The 25,168-nt window shown below is 40.8% G+C and overlaps 1 pseudogene across 1 annotated transcript in view; it reads left to right on the forward strand.

The window, feature by feature from the left end:
* The window catches only part of LOC309859847 (phosphatidylinositol 3,4,5-trisphosphate 3-phosphatase and dual-specificity protein phosphatase PTEN-like), a 136,160-nt pseudogene that overhangs the window by 41,282 nt on the left and 69,710 nt on the right, over positions 1-25,168 (forward strand). The window contains exons 9-12 of the transcript XR_014316666.1: positions 9,524-9,636; positions 9,758-9,884; positions 10,123-10,218; positions 11,033-11,161. The product of XR_014316666.1 is annotated as a phosphatidylinositol 3,4,5-trisphosphate 3-phosphatase and dual-specificity protein phosphatase PTEN-like (transcript). The remainder of the gene's footprint in view (positions 1-9,523; positions 9,637-9,757; positions 9,885-10,122; positions 10,219-11,032; positions 11,162-25,168) is intronic.

Genomic DNA, 25,168 nt, shown 5'->3' on the forward strand with positions numbered 1-25,168 from the left:
TGGTGAAACGCACGCAGTCCACACACCCACATGCCCGGTCCCGTCGCTTCGAACCACGCGAAAGCGAGCCCCAACCCTCCGACGCGCCAAGCACACCGCCCGAATGACCTACTGGTTTGCAGGGACTGTAGCACAGGGTCCTGGGTTTCTGCAGGACACTCCGTTTGTTCAGTCCGCCCCAGCCTCTGTTCCCGGGAGGAACTCAGAAGGGGGGAAGCTCTCCAGACCAAAGGAGGAGAGAAAACCCTACCTTGTTGAGTTAGATCTGTCCCCCTAAGGGGAGTGATGGGGGTATAAGCATATGGGGTGTATCCAGTCGCCGCCTCCTACAGTTGGAGAAAGGGAAACCCAGTGAGGATCCCCGCACCCTGTGCACACCATGTGCACACATCTCTGTGCCCTTGGTGTGTGTTGTAAGCAAGCTAGATACGATGCGGTCATTGAGTCTATTTTCCAGAGGAGGAGGAAATGACCTCCCGAAAATGACCCCCTTGTCCTTGGCTCCGGCATGTTATGTCAAAATTCCCCCATCCATTTTCGTCAGCAACTCATTCCAAAGCCATTTCCCATAGACAGAACGACCTGGTGGAAAATGCTCACGACCATCCACTGCCTAAGCAATGGTGGTGCCCGTCTCAATCTGCTGTCCGTTAATGGTATAAACTCATGGCAGGCTCTCAGCACCAAGGACATGGTCTCTCCCCTCTGGCATGTCCATGCTCAGACACTTTCATGGAAAGAGAAATCAAACACTGGCTGTCCCTCAGAAGCACAAAATGACTTTAGCAAGGTGACTGAGCGGCTCAGACATAGAAGCTTCTGCCTTCAGCTCAGGACCTGATCCTAGGGTCCTGGGATGGAGGCCCACATTGGGCACCCTGCTCGAAAGGGGAGCCCACTTCTTCCTCTCCCTCTGCTACTCCCCCTGCTTGCGCTCTCGTGCACTCTCTGTCTGTCTATCTGTCTCTCTCTCCCCTTCTCTGTCTTTCTTTCAAATAAACAAAATCTTGAGGAACAATGAGTTTACCTGAGGGAGAGTCAGAGTTTCCTCCTCGACCCTCAAAGTGGGTAGTAGCTCTTCCATCAGGTCATCGTGGAGAGCTAGGAGGATACAGAGGCACCATGAGGACACTGGTGAGGCTGCTCAGGAAGTAGGCCGGGAGTTTGGATGGATGAGGACAGGAGGGGAGTGCGCGTGCGGGGGCGCCTAGGAGGTACGGGCCGCACTGCTGCCAGGCCTTGTCCTGGTGCAGAGGGGAAGGGACGGGAGAGGAGCAGGGAGGAAACGTGAAGAGGGTTCTTGTCTTTCTAGCTAAAGCGAGCTCGATCAAAGCCAAATAGCCAGTCCAGGACATGGGAAGCCTAACCTGGCTTCTGTGTGAAGACCGAGTCCCATAACCTCTCCTGACTGACGTGCCACTAAGGTGTCCCACGCTGCTGCTTTGGACATCAGCTCTGGGCCCAAGATCCCCACCTGCTGCGACTATATGCATCACGTCTGTGTAAGATCTTGCACAGCATAAAAAGCTTGCTTGCCGGGCTGCATTCAACCCTCAGGAAAGAAGCCTAGTAGTTTGCTTCACTCATCCTTTGTCTTCAGAAAATGCCATGTGCAACACTGGAGAGCACAGACATTGTAGCTTCCGTAAACAGCCGGCACCGTTGATGAGTGTGATAGATTCCTTCCACTGTTCTTGAGCTGTCCCGTGTGTGTGTGTGTGTGTTTCCCCTGAATACAGTGGCTGTCCGAACCCTTCCAGGTGTTCTGACCAGTGGGAAGTTGCTTACACAGAGCAGTCTGGGTGTGTGTGCTGATCGGCTGTAGGCCTGCTTTGCAGGAGATTTGCTCCGGGGATGTGGGTCCAAAGCTTCCACCCAAGCTTCACCTTGATTTCCTATTGGCCAGTGGTGCTTGAGTGTGTGCTTAGAGAATTTGAACCTTCCTGAGGCTTAGGGAAATCTTATCAAGTACAGTCAGTTCCCTTCGTGAAGCTTTTCTGCCATTGGTCGGTTGTGTGTACACACTGAGACCGGCTATGACCGATGTTGCCCTGTTCTGTCCTCCACGGGTCCACACGCTTTCCAGCCATGTGGGCTTGAGCACGAGTATGTGGCTTTTCTCTGTGCACTTGACTCCAGGGACCAGCCTGTAATCTTTAAGGTGGGCTTCTAAGCTTTCCCTGGCTTCTGTGTCCATGAAAGCCACTGTGTCATGTTGGGTCCTTTCGGGCACCATCATAGAATCTAGGTATTTGGCTGTGTGCACAGATGCTGATGGCCCTTTGCTAGCTAGCACCCATGGTACAGCATGTCCCCCTGGCTGAGGGACTAACACAGGTGGGTAGGCCAGAGCAACTTTCAGATTGGAACCTGAGCTCCAATCTTGGCTTTCCAAGTAGGAGGTCAAGGGTTTGGACCCTTCATCTCCGCACCATGCCCATCCCAGGAAATCAGAGGGAAACAACCTCCAGGTACAGCTGTGGGGAGTAGGGGAAGGAGTATGTAAAGTGTGCCAGGGTGATGAGAGAGTTTTGGAAGGGGGACACTGTGATTGTGATGGAAGTGTGAGAAAGATCACCTGGGAAAGGCACACAATCGTGTTCACAAGCATAACACATGGGGACACACACACACACACACCCACGCACACCCCCACGCACACAGGGCCTTCATCCCACGTGCACACAGATCACCCCTTCCCTATGTACGAGTTCTTCCAGGCCCTGTTTGACGTGGTGACCGTGCCTCAGCGGACAGTCTCGGTCAGTATCCCCCAACCCCCGTTCCTTGTTGGAACCCAGAATCAGGGGGCAGGCTTCTTTGTACTCTAGATTTCCTCCCAGAGCCCGATGGTCTTAAATACGTACAGCTGTCCTTGCTCCCAGCGTCTACCTGCGATTGGGAAAAAGGAAATAAAGTGAGGATCCCAGCATCCTGTCTTGTTGGGCCAGCTCTTTGGTTTGGGGAGGACTTCAGGCAGTTAATTGGATGAGGTCCCGTGGTTGAGTCCATGTCCACCCACCTGAGTTCAAGAGGACCATTTGAATGATGCTGGAGCATCATTCAATCTCCAAAGTCCATACTGATCAACAGACAGAACGTTCTCTTTCAAGGAGAAACCTTTTCTGCTGAAGAAGGTCTTTGATCCCATGGAGTTTGTAACTGAGGCTGTCCTGTGTCCTCACCCTTTTTGGGTCCACTGTGTGTAAGAGGTCAGACCCAGCATTCCTCCACGAGGGGAGACTGCTGCCCCCTTCCCCTGGGAGTTAAAGTGCCCGATGTTCACCAAACTCCACTGATGGAAGAAATCAAGGAAGCACCATTTGTGTCTCTGAGAAATCAGAGAGGCGAGCTTACCTCAGGGAGAGTTGGGGGACCTTCTTTTGTCCAGCTCCTAGGAAGGTCCTTGGACTGGCCCTCCACAGGGTCTAGGAGAACAGAGAGGAGCTGTCAGGACATTGGCTGCGCTACTCAGGAATGACTTGGGGAGTTAAGTCTGCTGGATGTGGATGCGGGGCCAGAGGGAATGGACGTGAAGGGTGACCAAGCAAGGCCTGACTTGCCAGTGGGCCAACAGTGGTGGACAAAGTGGTGGACGCAGTGCACAGTGGTGTATACAGAAACACAGAGGAGGGGAGCAGGATGGAAAAGGGAAATGGGGCCTTGGCTTTCTAACGGAGGGGATGTCATCAGTGGGAACTCTCAGCGTCTGTCTGGGAAACACTCAAGGCACCCTGTGTTTTAGGGCGCAGTCCCCTGAGCCCTCCTGCCCACTGTGAAGCCAAGCCAGCTTCTTCAGCTGGTCATGGGGCCTGTTCAGCTGTCTCCCCTGCACCCAGTCTGCTGTGTGACCCTATCGCTCCTCTATCGTGCCTTGGAGTAGTGGGTTTTTCGGTGATGGAATCTAAGTACTGGGGATGGGTTATATTTCTTAGTGCGTGTCTGTTCAGTGACACTGCTGACATCTGTGATGCTTTGCAGACTGCACTGCCATCTAGGGGGAAAACGTTGCCATCCTATCTCATGGCACCTCTGTACCCATGAGGACATGACTGGCCCTCCCCGTTTCCTCCCTCCACGGTCCCTTCCACTTTCTGGGTCTACGAATGTCCCTACTGGAGTGTCCTCAAAGCCTGGGATCATGTAATGTACCTCTTTCCTTGTGTGCTTGCTTTGAAAATGCGTGTTAAATTTCCAGGTTCCATCTGTTTCGTAAAATATTGGAAACCTTAGTTTCTTCTTACGCCTGAATTGCACTCTATGATGTGTATGGATGACACTGAATGTGTTCTTTCCTCCCGTGATGGATTTGGGGGCAGTGCCTCTCTGGGGCTATTGGGAACCCAACTGTGTGAGACATTAGTGCACAGATTTCTGTCTGTTTCCAGAATGAGAAGACGTCACCGAATGCATTGGCCCATTTGTAGAATGGTAACCACGTGGAATGTACTGGGTACTTGAGTTCCCCAAATGTGGTGAGGTCGTTCTGTTCCTTTGAAGATACGTAGCACACCCATGTAAGATGTGGCTAATGGGCGGAAGTGAAGGGGGGACATCATGAAACCTCCTGTCGTATTCTGTTCCATTTTTCTGTTCAGCGTTCCTGGCAAAAAACATAGTCTCTTCCTTCCTACACATCTAAGAACCATGTTTCCTGGGGAGACCTATAGGGATCCGTGTGTTCCAGAAAGACCTAAGATCCATCCCTTCAGCTAGTAGACACTTTTTTCCTGTGCCCCTTGGATCCAGTTGGAATGAGGATCTCATCGTGACTTGTGGACTTAAAAGGGGACGGACGGACAGCATAGAGGGAAATGGCTACCAGTGAAATCAGAGGACAGTGTGTCTCAGGCAGTTATAAAAGCTTCGGTTATGTCTGTGCTACTGAATGACAGAATGCATCTCTAATCAACGTAATGAGTCAATCCCCAAGGTACCTTCCTCGGGGTCCTCAATGGTGAAGACCTCGTTGTGGAGGGAGAACCGGACTCTCTTCTTGCGGTGGCGTTGTGGAGGGGGCGGCGTGGGTGGGGGCGTCTCCACATCCTCCAGGAGACACTCCTTACAGATTTCTGGGAGACACACAGAAATAGAGAACAGTGTCGGCACCTTGTCGTCAGGAGCCCACAGGGGGATTGGAAGTCCTTTCCTTCTAGTCCATCCGTCTCCTGCCCCTACTCGCCAGCTGCCCAGCAGGCATTCCTCCCTCCAGGTGGGACTTAGGAAGGGGTCACCATGTGCTGTGCTCTGAATTCCGCCCCCTCCCACACCCACAGGTTCCGTGGGCAACGGCTTGTATGGAGCAGAGACAGGACAGAAAAGCACGCAACAGAGCGCCGTGAGCACGCGTGATAGCCTCGGTCACATCCACTGAGCAGCCACACCTACCCGAGAGTGTTCCCCAGAACCCTCTGTGCCCTGTTTCCCTGCCCTCCGGCGTAGACGTTAGTGTGCCACCACGGTGTCCCAAGTGATTGAGTCCAAGGAGTGCCTGGGACCTAGGGGAGGACTGGATGCTTCCCAGCCGCTCGGCAGGTGTTGAGGAAGGGACCACCTAGGGACTCAGCTAGACAGCTGGCTGTGGGTGAAGCCACAGTGGAGGACAGTGGAGGGCCCTGAAATATAGGGTGCCGAAGGGTCCGTCCAGAGTTGCCACCCTGATGAAGGATGGATCTGGGACAGGAAAGTCGTCGTTTCCCTGTGGCCGGAGATCCCCGAACCCCTGACACCAACCCACGGCCCCTGCTAAAAGGTTCTGAAGCCCTGAACCAAGAGCTGCCCTCACAGTCTCAAATCCCTCTGTGCCACTGTGTCTGTAGGGGAGAGCGAGGGCCACGAGACCAGCTTCAGTCCTCACTCACCTCTGTGTTTGGGGCCCTGACATCAACTAAGTGGTGGTTTCTGCCCAGTGGGGCCCTAGTGAAGGACCAGGAACGGGTAGCTTGAGCCACGTTCCCTCACCTCTCTGCAAGGTCAGCCCAGTCGCCCAAGGCCGTCCTGAAGGCCAGTTGAAGCCCAGGCTCCTGGGGTTCTGCTTGGCTCCCAAGCTGATTCAAACTCCCAACAGTCGCATAGGACCTGGCTGAGAACTCGCTTGCCTTGAGCTCGCCAGTCCCGAGGAGCAGTCGATGGGTACAAACGGACATGTAGGTGGCCATGTGGGCTGGGAGTGGTTGGTTTCAGGAAGGAGACGGATGATGCTGAGTGGCCCGCTCTTGCCGTGCGGACTGCTCTGAGGAGGCTGGATGGAAGTGAGGCTACCCTGGCTGGCGTGAGTCCCTCCCTGCTCTCTCATTCTTCGCCAGCATCCCCTGTCTACTCTCAGGTCTCTTGATCCCCTCTGGAGACTGTAGGTTTAGCAGACAGTCTCCTGTCTCCCTCCCTAGGCCGGGCCTGGAGAACCCAGCCCAGCAGTACCTTTGAGAGCAGCAGACAGTCCACTGTGCAGCTGCCATGTGTTCTGTTCACCCACCCGGTGGCACAGCCTGTTCCCGTGCACTCCCAGGCATCAAGTAGACGGCCCGGGAAACCCTGCACATCAACCCATGAGACCACCCCGCTATCCTCCAGTGTCTCTCCTTCTAAGAACAGCTGCATTTCGACCTCTGACCTTTCCTCTCCGATTTTGTCATGTCCATCGGGAAGAGGAGACCAGCAATTCGTTCCCCTCAAATGTGCCTGGGTCGCACCAAGATTCTCCTGATGCAGGGACAGCAGTGTGGCGTGTGACCTGTGTGTTGTCCCTGTAGGACTGTGTCCGAAATGGGCATTCAAAAAGAGTACGGTTTTCTGAACATCGAAGCGCTTTAAGGAAGGCAGCTTCCCCACGAAATCCCAATGAAATCACCCAGACAAACGAACAAACACAGGCATCCAACCGGGAGGGGGAATCAGAGGGTGGAGAGGAAAAGCCAAAGAGAAGAAGCCGATCTCTGTGAAAGGGAGACAGCCAGCTCCAGAGAAGAGAATTGAGAAAATCGATAGGCACATACCTATACAACAGCAGTTAAGGTTCCCCATCGTGGGGACTGTTAGTCCTGTTCACCCAACCACCAGGGGCTCGGCTCACAGAGTGACAGTTGAAATGGAACGTTGGATGCGTGTCATCAGGTCACCGTGGCGATGGCTCATGACAGAACTCTGAGGGTGTCATGGAGGGAAGGGGGTCAGGGAGGGGTCGATGGATGATGGGCAATTAAGGCACTTGTTGTGGTCAGCTCTGAGTGGTGGAGAGAAGTGATGAGTCCCTGAGTTGTGCTGCAGAATGCAATACTGCGCTGTACGTTAACTACCTGCATTTTTGGACATTAAAAAAAGGATACTCCTGAGGGCACCTAGGAGACTGAAATGTTCATTATCCTATCTGCTACTCTGGAAAACTCCTATTTATACGAGATTGTTTCACAAAGTCTCTCCAGGAGTTCTTGGGTGGCTCAGTGGGTTAAGTATTGGCCATCGGCTCAGGTCCTGCTCTTGGAGTCTGGGATCAATCCTAGCATCAGGCTCCCTGCTCATATGGCTCATATGTATGGACGAGAATGAGTTAGGAGTAGGTTAAATAAGTTTCTTAGGCATTAATGCTGCAATCAAGGTGTTGCTTGGGACTCCTTATCTAAGGCTTGGTTGGGTTCCCATCTGTACATATGTGGCAGAATTTATTTCTGGACAGCCGTAGGAGTCACAGTAGCTTGTTTCTTCTTTGAGGTCAGAAGAAGGGTGTCTGATATCTTACGTTCCTTAAAAGACTCACATGTGGGACGCCTGGGTGTCTCAGTTGGTTAAGTGTCTGCCTTTGGCTCAGGTCATAATCCTGGGGTCCTGAGATCAAGTCCCATGTTGGGCTCCTTGCCCCTCACCCTGCTTGTGTGCTCATGCGCTCTCTTTCTCTCTCTCTCTCTCTCAAATAAATAAATAAAATATTTAAGATAAATTAATAAAAGACTCACATGATTAGGTCAGGCCCACCCAAGTTAATCTTCCTTTTAGACCAAAGTCAACTGATTAAAGGATCTCATTTATACTTGCAAAATCTGTTTTGCCGTAGAATGTATCACAATCACAGGGACTTAAGTCTCTTCCATTTAAGAGGAGTTCATGTCACGTTGTTGGATCCATTGGAGGTCATCATCTTAGATTCTGCTTATATAATTAGCGTGAGTTTATCCATTCTGTTTTCCAAGGTAGTTTTGGTTATTCTTGGCCATTCAAGTTTCTATGTAAGTCTGAGAGTAAAGTTATCAGTTTCCATAAAAATATCTGCTAAGATTTTAATTCTGATTGTCTTGAATCTATAGGCCAATTTGTGGAGAAATGAGATATTTTTGTAATATTAAGTTGTCCAAGCCATGAATATAGTGTATTCATTTACTTAGCTATTCTTTGTTTTTTGTTTTCTCAATAATACCTTATACATTTCTGGAAAATAGTCTTGTTTTTCCTAGTAACCAATTTTTAGTGTATGACATGAACATTTATTAGCTGTTTGTTTTGATAACCTGGGAATGATATGTCTCTGTTTCTTCTTGCTGTATTTTCCACAGTGGTCATTTTATAAATGGGTGGTATAAAAGCTATGAACTGTATAAGACAGTCAGTTCAGTTATGGGAAGAAAATACTTGGGTATCTCCCTAGATTTATTGTAATCCATAAAGAGAAGAATGAAGAAATCTAGTATACAGTGAAATGGATATACACACTAATGTGCTGTAATTTTGTAATACAATAAATATAGCTACATTGGCAATCGTTACAGTATATAAGCCTATCAGAGTTATACAATGTTACATGCCAAATATATTCATCTGAAAAAAGAAAAGTGACTTAGGAAAAATAACAATAATGGAATTTAATATATAAATTGACATTGTAAGTTTACTGTTTATAAAAAAGGGTTTCCTAAAAAAAAAAAAAAAAGAAAGAAAGAAAGAAAGAAAGAAAGAAAAAGGTTTTCTACATGGAACAGTAACCAAACATTTTGGACACCCCGTCCTACAGGAGTTATGTTCAGAATTATTAAATAGCATTTTCCCTGAAGACGACTGTAGCTCTTTATGTGAACATAGGCCCAGCAGTCCTTTCCTGTGTGTTCACTGACTCCTTTAACTACATTTTAAAAAGATTTTTATTCCTTTGACAGAGAGAGAGAACACATACACGCAGGGGGAGAGCGCAAAGCAGACTCCCCACTGAGCAGGGAGCCTGACATGGGGCTCGATCCCAGGACCCTGAAATCATGACCGGAGCCAAAGGCAAACACTTAACCAACTGGTGCCCCTTAACTCCATATTTTAGAAGTGTGCGTGGTTATGCTCTTGGCCCAGGCTCATGAATGATACTGTGTTATCAGTGAAACCTGCCCTAATAGCAGGAATAGAACTTTTCTCCCCTCTGTAATCTCACTCTACTTTGCACCTGTTTTACTATAGTAGGATTTCATGCTACATGGTAGTTGGATGCATCATGCTTGTGTCTGTCAGATTATATGCTCCTTGAGAACAGTGATATGGTTTTATTGGTTTTCAGATTCTCAAGATAGGAGTGTTCTTTATGGCATGTAGGCACATGATGGGATGCCGGTAATTTATCACACTGTTGAGGAATGTCTGCCATGCTTTCTCCTCCAACCAAGTACAAAGGTAGGCACGCCAGAACACATCTTCTGATTGTGAATAGTGAACTCCGTAACAGTTCTTTGACAGCTTTTCCATGTCTTCCCATTGTGATTACTTAAATTTGAATACAAATGTGCTGTTTCAGGAATCCTTATCATTTGCGGATGTGACTGTGGGCTTTACCCAGGAGGAGTGGCAGCATCTGGACCCTGCTCAGAGGACCCTGTTCAGGGAGGTGATGCTAGAGAACTATAGCCACCTTGTCTCAGTGGGTAAGGATTGTTTCCCGTGTAGACGCCTAGTATGCACCTTCATTCTTGGTTTGACACCTGTAGAAGCTTTGTTGAGTTTAATGATATTTGAGATTTCAAGTATTAAGCAGAAGGATTGTTGAATCACTGTAAAGAATGAAGTGTTGTAATTGGCCCCTGAAGCTTCGTCTTCTGTCTTCTTCAAGGGCCCTGAAGCCCATTAGCCTCGCCGAATTCCCATGTCATTTCCCAATTACAGCGTGTTGCATCCCTAAACCAGAAGTGATCCTGAAGTTGGAGCAAGGAGAGCAGCCATGGATGCTAGAGGAAGAGTCCCCAAGTCAGAGCTACCCAGGTGAGTCAGTATGTATTAAACAGATGGACACTAGGTGACATGGTATGAATTGTTTTTATTCTCAGGTACTTGCTTATATGTTCGTTTTCACATTTAACAAATACTGAGTACCTGCTGTGCCTCACTCAAGTTTTAGGTGCTGAAACACATGATCAAACTGAATTTGTTCCTGACCTCATGGAGCTTACATTCTGATAGGGAAAGAAAAGACAGAAACACACATACACATACTATACACATAATATGTCATAATATACATAATAGGTACACACATACACATACTATATACATAGTATGTCAACAAAATAGCAAGGAAGTTATAAATTGAAATAATGAAATGTAATACTTGAGAAAAGGAAGGCATTCGGGAAGGCATTTGGATGATATCAACTTGAATTAAATGATTATAAAATGCACAGGTTTACATGGGAATAAGCATTTGGTTGTATGAGCAGAGGTGATATAGGGAAGACCCCAGGTTGGAGATACTTACTTGGAAATTGTCAACTTATGGTAGTATTTAAAGTTTTTAAAATTAGTATTTGAAGCTAAGGGATCAGGTAACCACCTCTCAGAAGTAAGAATGAACAAATTTGAGAGGTCTGAAAGCTGTTCCCTGGGACACTAATGTTTAGAAGTCATGAAAATGAGAGGACTCAGCGAAGAAGAGAGAAGGAACAGTCTGGAGAGAAGGTGGAAACAGAGAATGTGGTGTCCTGTAGCTGAGTGTAGATGGTTTTCATAGACAAAATGAACTTCTTGAAGAAAAATGTATAAAGTCAGCGTTTTCTGCCTTTGTCTCCAAATCATCCAGAAGCACTAAGGGAAGTGAGCAAGACAAGCTTCATTCTATGACACTAGTGGATATCTGAAATCCCAAATCAGTGCAAGTGTACCTGCAGCAAAGCTGATGGTGGATCAAGGAACGTGTGTGTGTTAGCAGGTGGGTAGAAAACAAAAGCATTTCTGATGCGCACGGGGTCTGGCAGTGCGCTTTTCATGAACAGAGCACATCCACACCTAAGACTTCCATGAACAACGGTGCCATAAACTAGATAGCTGAGCTCCCTTGGAGACCGTTTCATTCTGCAAAGGAGACGTACTGAAGTGTAGAAGCACAAACCACACTTTTCAGTAGCCCTGTTTCCATGATGGTGCAAGAGAGACTGTACATGAGGGAAAACCACCTCATAGACACTAAATGTGCAGAAATAATCTTACATGCCATCTTAGCGTGTACTCCTCTGACATAGAATTTGATGCAAAAACTTACTTGACAACGGTTGATCGGGATTTGTAGACCTTCTACAAAAGTGAGGGAAGCATGGGGGACGGTAAGGCTGGTTAGGAGGAGGGGAATGCTCAGGGGGGTGATTACCTCATTGACTGTAGATTTGTAAATAGCACATCTGATTGCTCAGACTAGCAGGATATGTTCCGAGTCTCAGTGTGAACCACTGTGTGCCAGAGCAACTGGTCAGAAAGGTGGAAGGGGAAAGGATGTTATCTTTTGTCTTGTTCCTCTCTCTCAGATGAAACTGTTCTGTAGAGCTTTAACTACCTTTCTTTCCTGGATTGCATCAGACAGTTGACCTAGGCAGATGCTGGGGAAGTCGGAGCCTCCATGGGCCCAGTTCGGCCTCTGGGCTTATTTCTGTGAAATGAGCCCAACACTTGGTTTTCCTCAATTTGGAACTGCAGCAATGCCAGCCCCAGTGAGCTGGCTCTGTGATGAGCAAGAGAGCAAGCTGTTGTGGAGGCTACTCCAACGAGGAAGGAAGGCACATCCTAGTTGATCTGTAAACTGAGACCAACATGTGCTGAAAACTTGTTCATAATGAATTACCCCTCTAGCCTAAGGGATGACTCTGTTCGGTCTCTCAAGTAAACCTTTTGCCGTGTGGTCTTCCTTGTAAAGCTCTCATCCTTTTAGCCCAAGTAATGGAAAAGGAACCAGCACAAATGCATGCAAAACGATTATAAGAAAAAAGGGGTGAAAAGTATTGGGAAGAAAGCTAGTTGGTGATAGAATTGTCATCTGATCAAAGTAGTCATAAAGTAGGTAAATTATGTGACCAAATATTAAATCATGAGTTTCCAAAGGGTGTAGTAATTGAATTAATTATCTCTGTGATACAGGTATTTAAGAAGGATATTAATAAGGGAATAGCAAACACATGGCAAGGTGTCAAACTGAGAAAGGAGAACAGAAAATATAATTACAGTAAAGAAAGCAAATTGGAAGAACCCCAAGGATGAATACATACTGGCAAAAATCTGTTCAGGGCCCGCCCGGGTGGCTCAGTCATTAAGTGTCTGCCTTTGGCTCAGATCATGATACCATGGTCCTGAGATGATCATCTCTAGCTTCTATTTTAATGCTCTTATTTGGAGCAAGTTCTTAGGTGAACTACCATCTTGCTAATTTTTTAAATTGAAATACTTCTTTTTATGAGGTGACTACAGATTCCAGTGCACTTTTAAGAAACGATATATGCAAGTCCTGGGAACAATTCACCCAGTTTTCACTAATGGTAACATTTTGCAAAACTGTTGTATAAATATCATATCCAGAAAAAATATATATATCATATCCAGGATATTGACATTGATAAAATTTGGGGGCCTAAGAAAGATCTCTCCAGTTTTTCTTCTCTTCATTTGTTTGCATACATTTAGTACAGTACAACTTTGTCACTTGTGTAGGTTTTGCGTATCTGCCCCATAGTCAAAATACTCTATAGTTCTATAAGGACCTCTACTGTTGGCCCTTTTATAACCACAGCCTCTTCACTCCTGTGTGCTCTGCCACTGTCAGTTCAAATGTTACATAGATTTGTATGTATGTCACTTTGGGATTAGTTTCTTTCCCTCGACATAACAGCTTGAATATTCATCTAAGTTATTGTATCAATGGTTCGTTCCTTTTAGTTGCCGATTAGTGTTCCATTTTATTTATTTATTTATTTATTTATTTATTTATTACAGAGTTTATTTTTAAGAATATTTAAGTTTATTTAAGTTTATTTTTAAGAGTATTAAAACAGGGAGATAATTTTAACCTTATTAGCTAAATGATGTCTTGAGCAAATGTATTAATTCATGTACTTAGAACAAAAGTATTGAGGAAGAAACAAACTCTTCTCTTTTTTAAACAAAATTACTTGTTAGAGTAACATTTTTTAAATGAGATAAAATTCTTTCAATAAGCATAAGGAAATTTTGATCTAGGTATGCTATGTACCTTTTAGGTACTAATGAAAATGAAGTAATGGTAAAAATACTTTGTAAATGTGTGCATCTATGTTTTTTGAAAACTGAAGAAGCAGTCTGACATCTGGCTAGTTTTCGTGGGCTAGTTGTAGGAAATTTATGGAAAATAAGAATCAGCACACCAAAAAGTCTGATGCATTTTTGCATATCTAGTTTCTGTTCACTATGATCAGGATATAGATAATACTGTAAAATACACTCACGTGCTGGTTATTTAGGCTATTTGGATTCTTTTTAATATTGAAAAGGTCACACAGATTGTGATTACTGTGTAGTGTCCAAGAACTAAGGTTTGCCATCTGTTACTCAAATACAGGAAAAAGTTAAGATAATCTAGTGATATGAGTGGTTTTGACATTTCTGTTTTTTGGAATCATCTATTAATTATAGTCTTTAAAGACTAATACCAAATTTTAAGTTTTTGCACAAATAAAGCTTAGAGGTTATGCCAGTGTTTATATTTTTCTTATAAAATGTGAAGATATTGGTTGAGAACTAAAGCTTATGTAATGGAAGTCTGGCTTTTAGTCATTTTAGTTTTAGAAGATTATTTGGATATGTAAGTGGGAACACCATGTTTTATCTTGAGATATTAAGTTATATGAGATTTTGATAGTTTTAAGCTGTAATTTTCCTAAAAGTTGCTATATAGAAATTCATTACTATGGAACTTCATCAGGGAACTGATTTAATATGTATTCCTTAAATATTTGCTTTAAATATTTTTCAGGTCCTCTGCTTTCTTGCACAACTCAGTTCTTGTCTTTCTGCTATGAAGTGATTTTTCCCATTTAAAATTTTGCTTTTTCAAGCTACAATATATAAGTTGTTTCTGTAACACAATTCCTTTTCACACCCTCCCTCCCCCACCCCAAGAACTGGTGTTGCCAGGTTGGATAGATGTCTTTAAAATTGCATATTGGGCTTAATAGGGTCTGATTAGTTTTAATCTACTTTATTTATTGATATTTTTACTGAGAAGTTTGTTATGCCAAATGATTAATATGATCAGGCATACTATTTCAGTGTAGATAGGATCTAACTTTGTGTTTAGGGCCTCTATTTTTTGTGTAAGAATCATCTTGCCAATTTAAAACTCATGTCTGATGAAAGTAGATTGTTTGACAAGCATCACTTTATAGAATTTGTTTGGGTCTGAGTGGTAGGTCATGAAGAGAATGGTGCCCTTTTGGATAAACAGATAATATGTGTGTAAATTCTTTCTCTTATATTAAGTGAGGGAGCATGTATGTAGGTGAGATTTTAATCCAAATTTTCAGTCTTTACCTGTTTTGTTTGCCTAATAGTATTTAAAGGGTGTGAGGTGTTATGAGCTCCTTTCCCTTGTTTTCATTTCTGTCCCTCCCATCTAACTGTTGGTATTTTTGTTTTTCTGTATGTTGACCTTTTAATGTTTTTAAACAGTTTTTTGGTTGACAGAGTTGTCTCCCTTTTTATCTTTCATGTTTCAGCTTAATAATTTTCGAAGTTTTTTTGTATATTCTCCTTTGCATATGAAGATTCCACAACTAATTGATTAGTAATTGTGCTTTTTTCCCCCAATTGTGATAATTGGATTTATACTAAAATGATACTTGCTTTAGGAACAAGCATTTATGGGTAGCCGACTAAAACTAAAAGTACTGCCTTTTCAAACCAAGCAATGTAGACTTGCTCTCATATTTTTTAGTATATTTAAATCTGCATATTACTAAAATTTAAAATATGAATTTTGGCTAGTATTTTAGTATATGTAATTTCAAAGGTTTTTTTGATGATCCACTTATTCAAGTGATTATAAAGTTGATATAATGATAAAAATATCCTCAGTGAGAATATAAATCATGTTTTTCAGTATTAGAACCAAGGCAGTTTTCATAAAATCAGTAATATGATTCTTATTAATGTAGTAATAAATGCCAATATCTGTGCCTTAATATTTTTTATTCTGTGCCTTAATATTTTAAAGTAGACCTGTATTTCTAGTTTATATTAGTATAAACCCTTCCAGGATTAAAATACAGCAGTTAGGCAAAACTATTTTTGCCACTTGGAAAAAAAAAAAAAAAAGCAAGTCATTTCTAGATGATGTCCTGGCTTAGATATAAAATAAAGAGATTTGGGTCTGTTATATTAAAGCCAAATATAAAATGAAGCAGCCTAGCACACACTTGTTTGGAGCTTTCTTCCATTAAAATGGTTCAAATTAGCAGTGGTTTCATTGAAAGGTAATTTTGATAGAAGTAAATTTAGAAATTTTACAGTTTTAGCTTAATTAGTAGGAAAATGAAAACCCACTTGCTGGCGATACGTTTTGTATTGAGCTTTTTTCCTTCGTATTATGTATGTGTAGTAGTTTCGAACATTAGGAAATTTGTGCACGGCTGCATCTAAAAGATCAATAGAGTTGGAAAAGTTGGAATCTGTTATGTTTTTTTTTTAAAGTAGTTTACTAGTATTGAGTAAATTTGCACTAAATATTATTAGGCTTTTGTTCTCAAACTATTGATACATCCCTTATCATCTTTTTTGTCTTACCTGTTGGAATGTCTTTCTTTCTGTGGAAGTTAGTGACCTTAAAGAGCAGCCCAAACCTAGTGTTTTAGATAGTTATCTCTGGTAAATTAAATGATAAAAAGCATGGCTTTTATAATGAAATGAACTACAGAAGTACCATAAACCTAACACTGAATATAAAGATTAGAGCGTAAAAGATACACTCTTATGTACTTTACAATAATGCTGGATTGATGTCATAATTTTAAGTTTTTTAATTTTTCATATACTTTATTATGATTTTGCTGTAGAAAATTAGGTTAGCATTTGGCTTATAGTTCAGGTATATAATGCTGACAAGTATATCTAATGCATATTGGACTGATGATCTTTCTGAAAGTTGTTCTGTAAGTTACAACCATATTTTATTTGATTTGTCATTGGTAGTCAATCTTGGTTGTTTGTTAGTGGGAGCAGAACCATGGCAGGGAGGGGGGGGGGTTACGTGTGTGTATTTTAGCAGCAGCAGAGTTCTGAAACAGGAAATATGCCTTATCGTATTCATCCAGAGAGCTAGGAAGGAGGTAATTGTTTCTTACGCTCGTTAAAACCAGTTAGTTGGGCACCTTAAATTTTAGAGATTCACAGATGTAGGTTTGAACAGTTGTAGATACATTATTTCATAACAGCTCTGAAGAAAAATTGATTAAATTTGTTGAGAGGAATAATCCCTTAGCTAATACACACAAAAATTGTACTTTGGGTTTTAGAGCATTGCTAGCATTATCAGTGACTTGATTAGATATTTTTCTGTGGTTCTGGTTTGCTTACATTTAAATAAAGTTCAGAGGGCCTTGATTGTTCCTTTAAAAAGTATTTGTTTAAAACTGTAATCTTCAATTTAAACAATAGAAGAAGTTGATTCTGTGTCAGATATTTGTCACTGGAAATTATCATTCCCTCTTTGTTAATGTGTTTATGCTCATAATTACATTCTTAGGTATTCACAGCTTAATTTTTATCTGTCAGTGGGTATTTGTCATTTTTAAAGCTATATAGGTAGCATTTCATTGGGCTAAATATCAGGCATTGCTTACTGTGCTGTGTTAGGATTATTTCCATTTTTTCCCTTTAAAAACAGCATATTGTGACTATCTTTGCATAGTTTACATTGTTTTCTTAGTGCACATTGTTAGAGTGAGGTTTCGGGAATAAAAGGTAAAACAGTTTCATAGTTCTTTGTTACAGATTGCAGATTTTGTGCCAAATGAACCAATTTATGGTATTGCTACTAAGTAGAAGAATTACTAGCAATTCTTGATGTTACTTTTGAAGAATGTGGTATTTTCCTTCAGAAAGTAAGATCTAAGCCTGGCTCAGTTGGTAGAGCATGGGACCCTTAAACTCCGGTTTGTGAGTTCAAGCCCTGTGCTGGGCATGGAGCCTGCTTAAAACAAACAAAACTACAACAGCAACAAAAAGAACTCCACATAGTGACATCTAAACTTCTTTTCAAAGCAAAAATGTGTATAAACTCTTCAGTCAAGGCAAGTTGGTATAATGTAACAATTTTAGAGGAAGTTGTGAGGTCCTAATTGTTTGGAGGAATAGAAAGCTCCAGTAGAGCTCATAAATTACTTGGCAGTCAGTTTTCCTTTCTGGTTTGCCATTGTGGGCAGCTAATTTAGAAGTGTTAAAAGGAACCTAAAATTTATGTTAAAGTGGATTTAAGTGAATATATTGGAATTCTTTTCTTTTATAATTTGTTTATAAAAACATCATATTGAGTTGCCTTGTAATGAGACATTGAAACTAAAATTAAATAACAGGATATTTCTAGTCCATGCAACCTCAAATCATAACAGCTTCTTATTACAATTCTAATAGCCCTTTACAGTTTATAGTTTTAAAGATATTTCCAGATATTGCATTTTATCCTTGAAACAACCAATAAATAAATTACATCAGGTGTTAGGATCATCATTTTGCAGAAAAAAGAAACAAAAATATTTGAGGCCCAGAGACTTAGTAACTTACCTGCAGTCATAGGCTTTTAAGTTGCAAAGCTGAGAATGGAACTTTGGTCTTCTATTTATTAAATGACACTATGCACAATGAATCATGCAACACTACATCAAAAACTAACGGTTTACTGTATGGTGACTAACATAACATAATAAAAATAAATAAACAAACAAACGACATTATGCATGAAGTATTTTTTTTTTTAAAGATTTTATTTATTTTAAGAGAGAGAGATTGAGAGCAAGCACAGGCAGACAGAGTGGAAGGCAGAGTCAGAGGGAGAAGCAGGCTCCCTGCGGAGCAAGGAGCCCGATGTGGGACTCGATCCCAGGATGCTGGGATCATGACCTGAGCCGAAGGCAGCTGCTTAACCAACTGAGCCACCCAGGCGTCCCTGCATGAAGTATTTTAATGCAGGCCTGGCACCTTGGGAATATTTAAACAAATGTTCCTGTGTCCTGTGCTGTTTCTGACCACTATGCTTTATTCTTAAAAATCCCCAATTTTTTTGGAGCAATATTTTTAATATTTTTGTAGTTTTCTGTATTTTTTTGAGAAATATTTTTAATATTTCTGTAGTTTAGGCTTTGGTGCTTACGCACCCTTTTCACTTTATAAAATCAGATTTTAGGCAGCATTAATTTGCTCTGTACAGGAATATTTATACGCTTTATATGTTAGGACAAATTGTTCTCAAATAATGCAATTAGCACTTTATCAACTGGAAAAATCAGCATCTCCTTTTTCTGCTTTCCTACCAATATGAATCTTCAATTTAGAAACCAGATACAAACATTTTACACATTTAATAGAGAAAAAGAATACCTAGTCAGAAATAAAAAATCTTGCATTAAATGAGACTCCCGTATAAGTCTATGAATGGCAGTTGTTTAAAGCATAATTTGATTAGTGAAGTTGCTAATATGGATATAACTGTGACATACATGGAAACTGTTTGTTAATTTTAAACTTGTTAAAATTTGTTGGAAAAAAAATGTAGACCTGATGTAGCTTATGAATCAGTGGCTGAATTTTTTTCCCCTCACCTGATCCTTAAGCATCTGTTGGTTGATAGCCCTGACAGAAAGCAGGGGAAAAGCTCCAGAAATTCCTGGAAAATAGAATTAAATGGTGCAGTCTTGGTATTTACTAACTAGGTTTCGATTCTTCTTGTCTCCTCTTGTTAGTCTGACTTTATTCCTTCATTCCTGCTGCCGATTCAGCTCAACGTCAGTTCCTCTTGTGAGCTAGGCAACTTCAGGTTTGCTCTTACTGCTTTTTGATCACTACCTCTGTAATCTACATGTCACTTTCTATTTGCCATCTGCATTCCATGTATGTTACCGCTTCCATATGTGTATTTTTTAAATAACTTATATGTGATCTGTGGAAGTAATTTTTCTTAAAATAATTGTGGCAGAAAAAAGGTGTTACTGGTTTGAATACTAGTACTGTATACTGGTATTTTAGTTTATAACTTGTTTGGGGATAAGTATATCTATATATTATGTTGAGTAGTACTACAAAGAAACTTCAGAAGTGCTCTATTTTTAATAATTGTACTTAAAATAAGACTGTATATTCAGGGACACATAAAATAAGGCTTAAGGAGCTATTTTTGGTTATTCTCTATTTGAAAATTCTAGTTAAATTTGTAGTGCAAATGACATTAATTTGGGTACAAGTAAAATTTTGAGACAAGGTCAATATGAAATCTCAGCTCACATGTTTTTTTCTAAAGGCATTTTGTTAATTTGGTGTAACTTAGAATATCCTTAAAGTCAGGATTGGATGTTAAGAACAACCAGTAAAAATTGAGTTAGCTCATATACTAGCTGCATCATTTTATAGTGTGTCAGTTCTGTTATTGGTGAAATTGACTTCTGTGGACAGGCTTTAGAACTTAATTATCATTTATTATTTTCTTTCTTGCAGTCAGCATTCTATGTTTGAGAGGGGATTGTTGCAGCACTTGAATCAAGACTCTCCAACATGATATATATGATTATCAAAACTCATCAATGAATCACTTAAGATCTTGTATTTTATCGTATGTAAATTATACCTGAATTAAAACAAAACAAACTGAGCATGTTTGCTTAGAGGTGGGGTGAAAGGTCATGTACTGAACGTCGTATGTCTGTGTCTGCAGATCTGCCATAGCAATGGTAGCTGTCCCTCTGAGGGCCAACAGAAATTCCTTCTACCTCTCTGCTTACTTCATGTAGCCACTGATAACAAGGGGAAAGCAGTCTTTTGTTTTGTTCCCTTTGGGAAATTTGGGAATATTTTACATTTGTTCTGAAGTTAAATACTTAAAAGGCAAATTGCTATAGTCAAGATTTCAAAGAGTTAAGGTTTCTATTAGACTTTGATGCTCTTTAGAAGGATTAGGTTATTCAGTAAAGAGTATCATTGGAAAAAAAAAATACCCAAATCGTTACAGTAAGCTCTAATGGTATAGGTCTATCTCATTTGTTTAATTGATAGACAGCTATCACTATGTTCTAGTTGTTTTCCATAGGTTAATGCATTTAATCCTTATCACAACCCTATGTGATAAGTACTTTTTTTTTTAATGAAGGTAACACTTTCTTTTCTGTTTAATTTTTAATTCAAACTTTTATTTAAATTCCAGTTAGTTAGTATACAGTTAACTACATGCAGTTAATTTCTACACCTGGTTAATTTCTATACCTAAAATTAATATTATACTGTATGTTAACTAACTGGAATTTAAATAAAAGCTTGAATAAAAATTAAGCAGAGAAGAAAAGAAAATGTTATCTCCTACCAGTCCCATTTTACACAGGTAATTGAAGATGGGTAACTTGCAAAAGATGACTTAGTAAGTGAAGCTAGAGTTCAAATCCAGGCAGCTTGGCTCTTGGAGCATATGTTCTTTTTTTTTTTTAAAGATTTTATTTATTTATTTGACAGAGATCACAAGTAGGCATAGAGGCAGGCAGAGAGAGAGAGAGGAGGAAGCAGGCTCCCTGCTGAGCAGAGTGCCCAGGCGGGACTCTATCCCAGGATTCTGAGATCATGACTTGAGCCAAAGGCAGCGGCTTAACCCACTGAGCCACCCAGGTGCCCGGAGCATATGTTCTTGACCATGTTGCCACATTGCCTGCGAGTAGATCACTAGATGGCAAAAATATTTGGCTTCCTGCAGTGATCTAGTTAGTATAATTCTTTATGCGCAGCATTTATAAGTAATAAGATGAGAATTTCATATGAAACACTCTCGTTATTTGAAAGTATATCCGGTAATTGCAAGTTAACACTATTCCGTATTAGAAATATATATATAGTTTTCTCAGTTATTTTTATTTGGTTTAAATTGTCCAAAAAAAAGTATGTCAGAAATTTTAACATTAGGAAGCAAAAAAGTCAAATTGGACATGCATTGGAATAATTCTTGTCATAAGAAATATGTGTCTTATAATTCATTACTCAGTTTTGGAAATTCCAGTGATTCTGTATTGTCTTTTAAAACTTTTTCAGCTTTAACATTTGATTAGTAAATTCACTTTCATTTGAACCTGCTTCCTTTGAAGCTTTTATATTTTTGTTACAGATTTGGAAATACAAGGAACTCTTAATCTTTTATGAGGTAGCATGGTATAAAAAGCTGGGTTTGTACCTAACTGGTTTGAATCATAACTCAGTACTTACTGGCTGTGGAACTTAATGCAAATTACCCAGTCTTTTTGACCCTCAATTTTGTCATTCATGAAATGGAAATAATACCTTGTAGGGTTGCTAGGATTAAATGGGAATGCATTTCCTGTAGTGTGGCACATGTTCTCTGCATCCTTCTAACTTATGATGGAGGTTAAAGTCTTGGGTAAAATCTCAAACTGTGAATAAGAAAGGTGAGGATCTGTGAAAAATGAAACCTTCAGAAGACTGGATGTTTAGATTCTATGTTAAGGAAGCATTGGATTGTTGCTCTGTCAGAGACCCCCACGCCGATTCTGGCCTTTGACTCCTTATATGTCTGGTTAAATTGAACTCCCTCTCACAGCTTCCTTCAAACTAAATGCAGTCTTCTGTCCTGCCTTCTCCATACAGCTCTGTGTGTGAGCCACACTGGCCTGCTTGCTGCTTCCTCATGTTGTATGTATTTCCGCATCCCTGTTCTGTTCCCTGCCTGAAGTGTTCTGATTGCTTGTTTGTTCTTCTGTCTACTGGTGTCTGACTGACTTCTTAAGGATTTTCTAACATATCACCTATTTTGTGAAGCTTTAATTAGAATTAGCCCCTCTCTCTTTATCTCTTAAAATATTTCAGTCTTATATTCAGTAGAATGTAAGTCATGTGGCACCGCTGCATGTCTGTGTGTCTATCTGTCTTTCCTGACAGAGTAGGGACTTTTCCAGTGCAGTAGTCTTTGCTTACTTAGCCTCTGCTCTCACTGCCCCTTGCAAGGAATGTTCACTGTGTGTTTGAATAATTAAGTGAATGAAAGGGGGCCAACTGAGTTTACTTTAATGAGTATATAACATTCCTATTTATGTATAATTAGAGACAAATGGTTTTGTTTAAATAAGGTAACCAAGTCCTTTGCAACTTTAACTCCTTTAGTAGTATTCATAGTGCAAGGATACATTGGAGTTTAGTCCTGGTTAAAATGACTGGCTTTCAAGGGGCATTGTATTATTGTGCTTTTCTGTAAGGCTGAAAATCATACTAGTGTCTTTACTGAAATTAAGCATTCAGTTGGAAAGTTGATTAGGAGCAGTAATTACTATTACTTTGAATAAGAAATATTTTGCTGTTGCATTGCTCAGAATAATTCAACTTAAATTTTTTACTTATATCTATTTATAATTTTTTATGTAGGAATTCTGGATTGGTGGAAGCTGCCACTGCTTTGGGTCCCTCCTGCTGCCTCATTTGTCTTCTGAGTGTTATTTTCTGTATGTTGGTGCTCCCAAGACAAAGTAAAGATTATTCACTTTCAGGAATTACTACTGCTGTAGGCTTGATTTGAGCCTCCAGTCTCTCTCTCTTTTTTTCTTTCTCATGAACGGACATAATACCCAAAATATTTTGATAATTGAACATAGTTTTTTGAATGAGTTATGTTTTTAGGTGGAACTACTTTCTTAGGTGAGAATAATAGATGACAGCTATATTTGTAATGTGTGATAATCCTAGTAGTTTTGGAGTCTCCATAGTAGAAGAACACTTTGAGATTGGGGGTGAATTTATATATTCTTAAAGTGACAAAATTGCCACATAGTAAATGCTACTTAAATCTTTTTTCATTACATATTTGTGTGTATGTATGTGTATATACATATATATATTGATAGAAATTCATCATTTTTTAAAAACTAAATACAGAGCTGAATTTAAGTCATGTGGGACAAAACAATATTTTGTCATGATACTTGGTAAATAGACCTGGAGGTAATTATAAAGCAAACAATTTTTAAAAATCTGTTGCAGAAATAGTGCAGGCATTGTATCAACAACAGAAAATAAAAAACAAAAATGAGAAAAATATATATTCCCACCTCCTAGAGATGATTACTTTTAGTACCTTAGTTTGTAATCTTTTTGTCTACATATGTCTATCTGGGTATATATGCATTCTTATTCGATTATGGCATAATGCTGTGTATTCTCTTTTGAAACCTTTTTTTAAGTCAGTAATGTGTGCTTTTCCATTTCAGTCATTTTTTTATCCCATATAATGCCCAGATCATTTTCAAATTTCTCTGGTTGGCTCAAAAATGTTCTTAATGGCTTGTTCGTCTAAAACAATAGCATTGTACCTATGAACGTGGCTCTTAGAATCCTTAAGTCTTTTTTTTTTTTTATTTAAAAAAATGTTTTGGAAGATTTTTATTCATTTATTTGACAGAGAAAGGCACAGTGAGAGAGGGAACACAGCAGGTGGAGTGGGAGAGGGAGAAGCAGGCTTCCTGCTGAGCAGGAAGCCTGATGTTGGCCTCAATCCTAGGACTCTGGGACCATGACCTGAGCGGAAGGCAGAAGCTTAACGACTGAGCCACCCAGGCACCCCAACCCTTAAGTCTTTTAAAAATAAGGGATACCCATTCCTCCCCTCCTTGCCTTTTAAAAAGACATTTGAGCAGAGACTGGGTCATATGTTTCAGACCTTTTGAATTTGTCCAGTTTATTCTCATGTCATTTAGCTTGTTTTTCTATCTCTTATATTTAATGGAAATTAAAATTTATATCTAAATACTTCGTTGAGTCTCAGGTTGAAGATACCTTGGATATCATAGGTGATGCTGTGTCCTTCATATTGTATCACACAGAAAGTTACAGGATGTCTGCTTAACTTCCTTTGTGATGCCCAGATTGACCACTGAAATTGGGTGGTGGCAGTCTTTTCTGCCCGCTGTTCAGTTACATTGGTCTCTTTACATCAGAAGGTATTTTGGGTGGTGTTGCTTTGGCTCTCTTAAGAAACAAAGTTCAGTTCTTCATCATCCACTAACCTGTTGGTTTAGAACCAGTTGTTGATCCTTGCCTAAATCCATAAATTTATTAGGGTTTGCAAAATATGACTTTTAAAGTTCTATTCTTTTGTGTTTATTAACACAATGTTTTTCTGTAAAGTAGATCTTTACTGTATGAAACGATGCTATTTGGTTGTCGTGAAATACAGCACCTACAGGGAAAGTAGCATAAATACTTAATCTCCCCCTTTTTCTACTTTCAGAGTAGAGAAAGAACTGTTCTAACAGCCACTTCAAAAGGTGATAAATGAAAAATAGTTTGTTCTTTTTTCCTTTGAGAGTCTTTATATAGACTCAAGGGTTTTAATTTTATTTAGAGTGTTTTAATTTACTACCATTTAAGTTGTTTCTTTGATACTCAGTTTGTTAGAGCTTTAGGTCCTGGGATGTCCTTCATTTTAGCTCCTATATCTGTCTGATAGAGATCATTATCTCTTGAGTACCTTCCTTGTCTCCTGGCACAGAAAAATATCCCAGACTCATCTTGTACCCTCCTGCCACAGACCTGGCATCCATTGTAGTTCCAAGTTTAGTGCGTTTTAATATATTAAATATTAGAGATGCAGTCTGGGTCCATCTAGGGATTGTTTGCTGCTAAGATTGATATGATTTTAGGCCATTTCAGTGAAAAGACCTAGAGAACATAGATTTTT

This window comes from Mustela nivalis, assembly GCF_964662115.1.
Source record: "Mustela nivalis genome assembly, chromosome: 2".
Lineage (NCBI taxonomy): Eukaryota > Metazoa > Chordata > Mammalia > Carnivora > Mustelidae > Mustela > Mustela nivalis.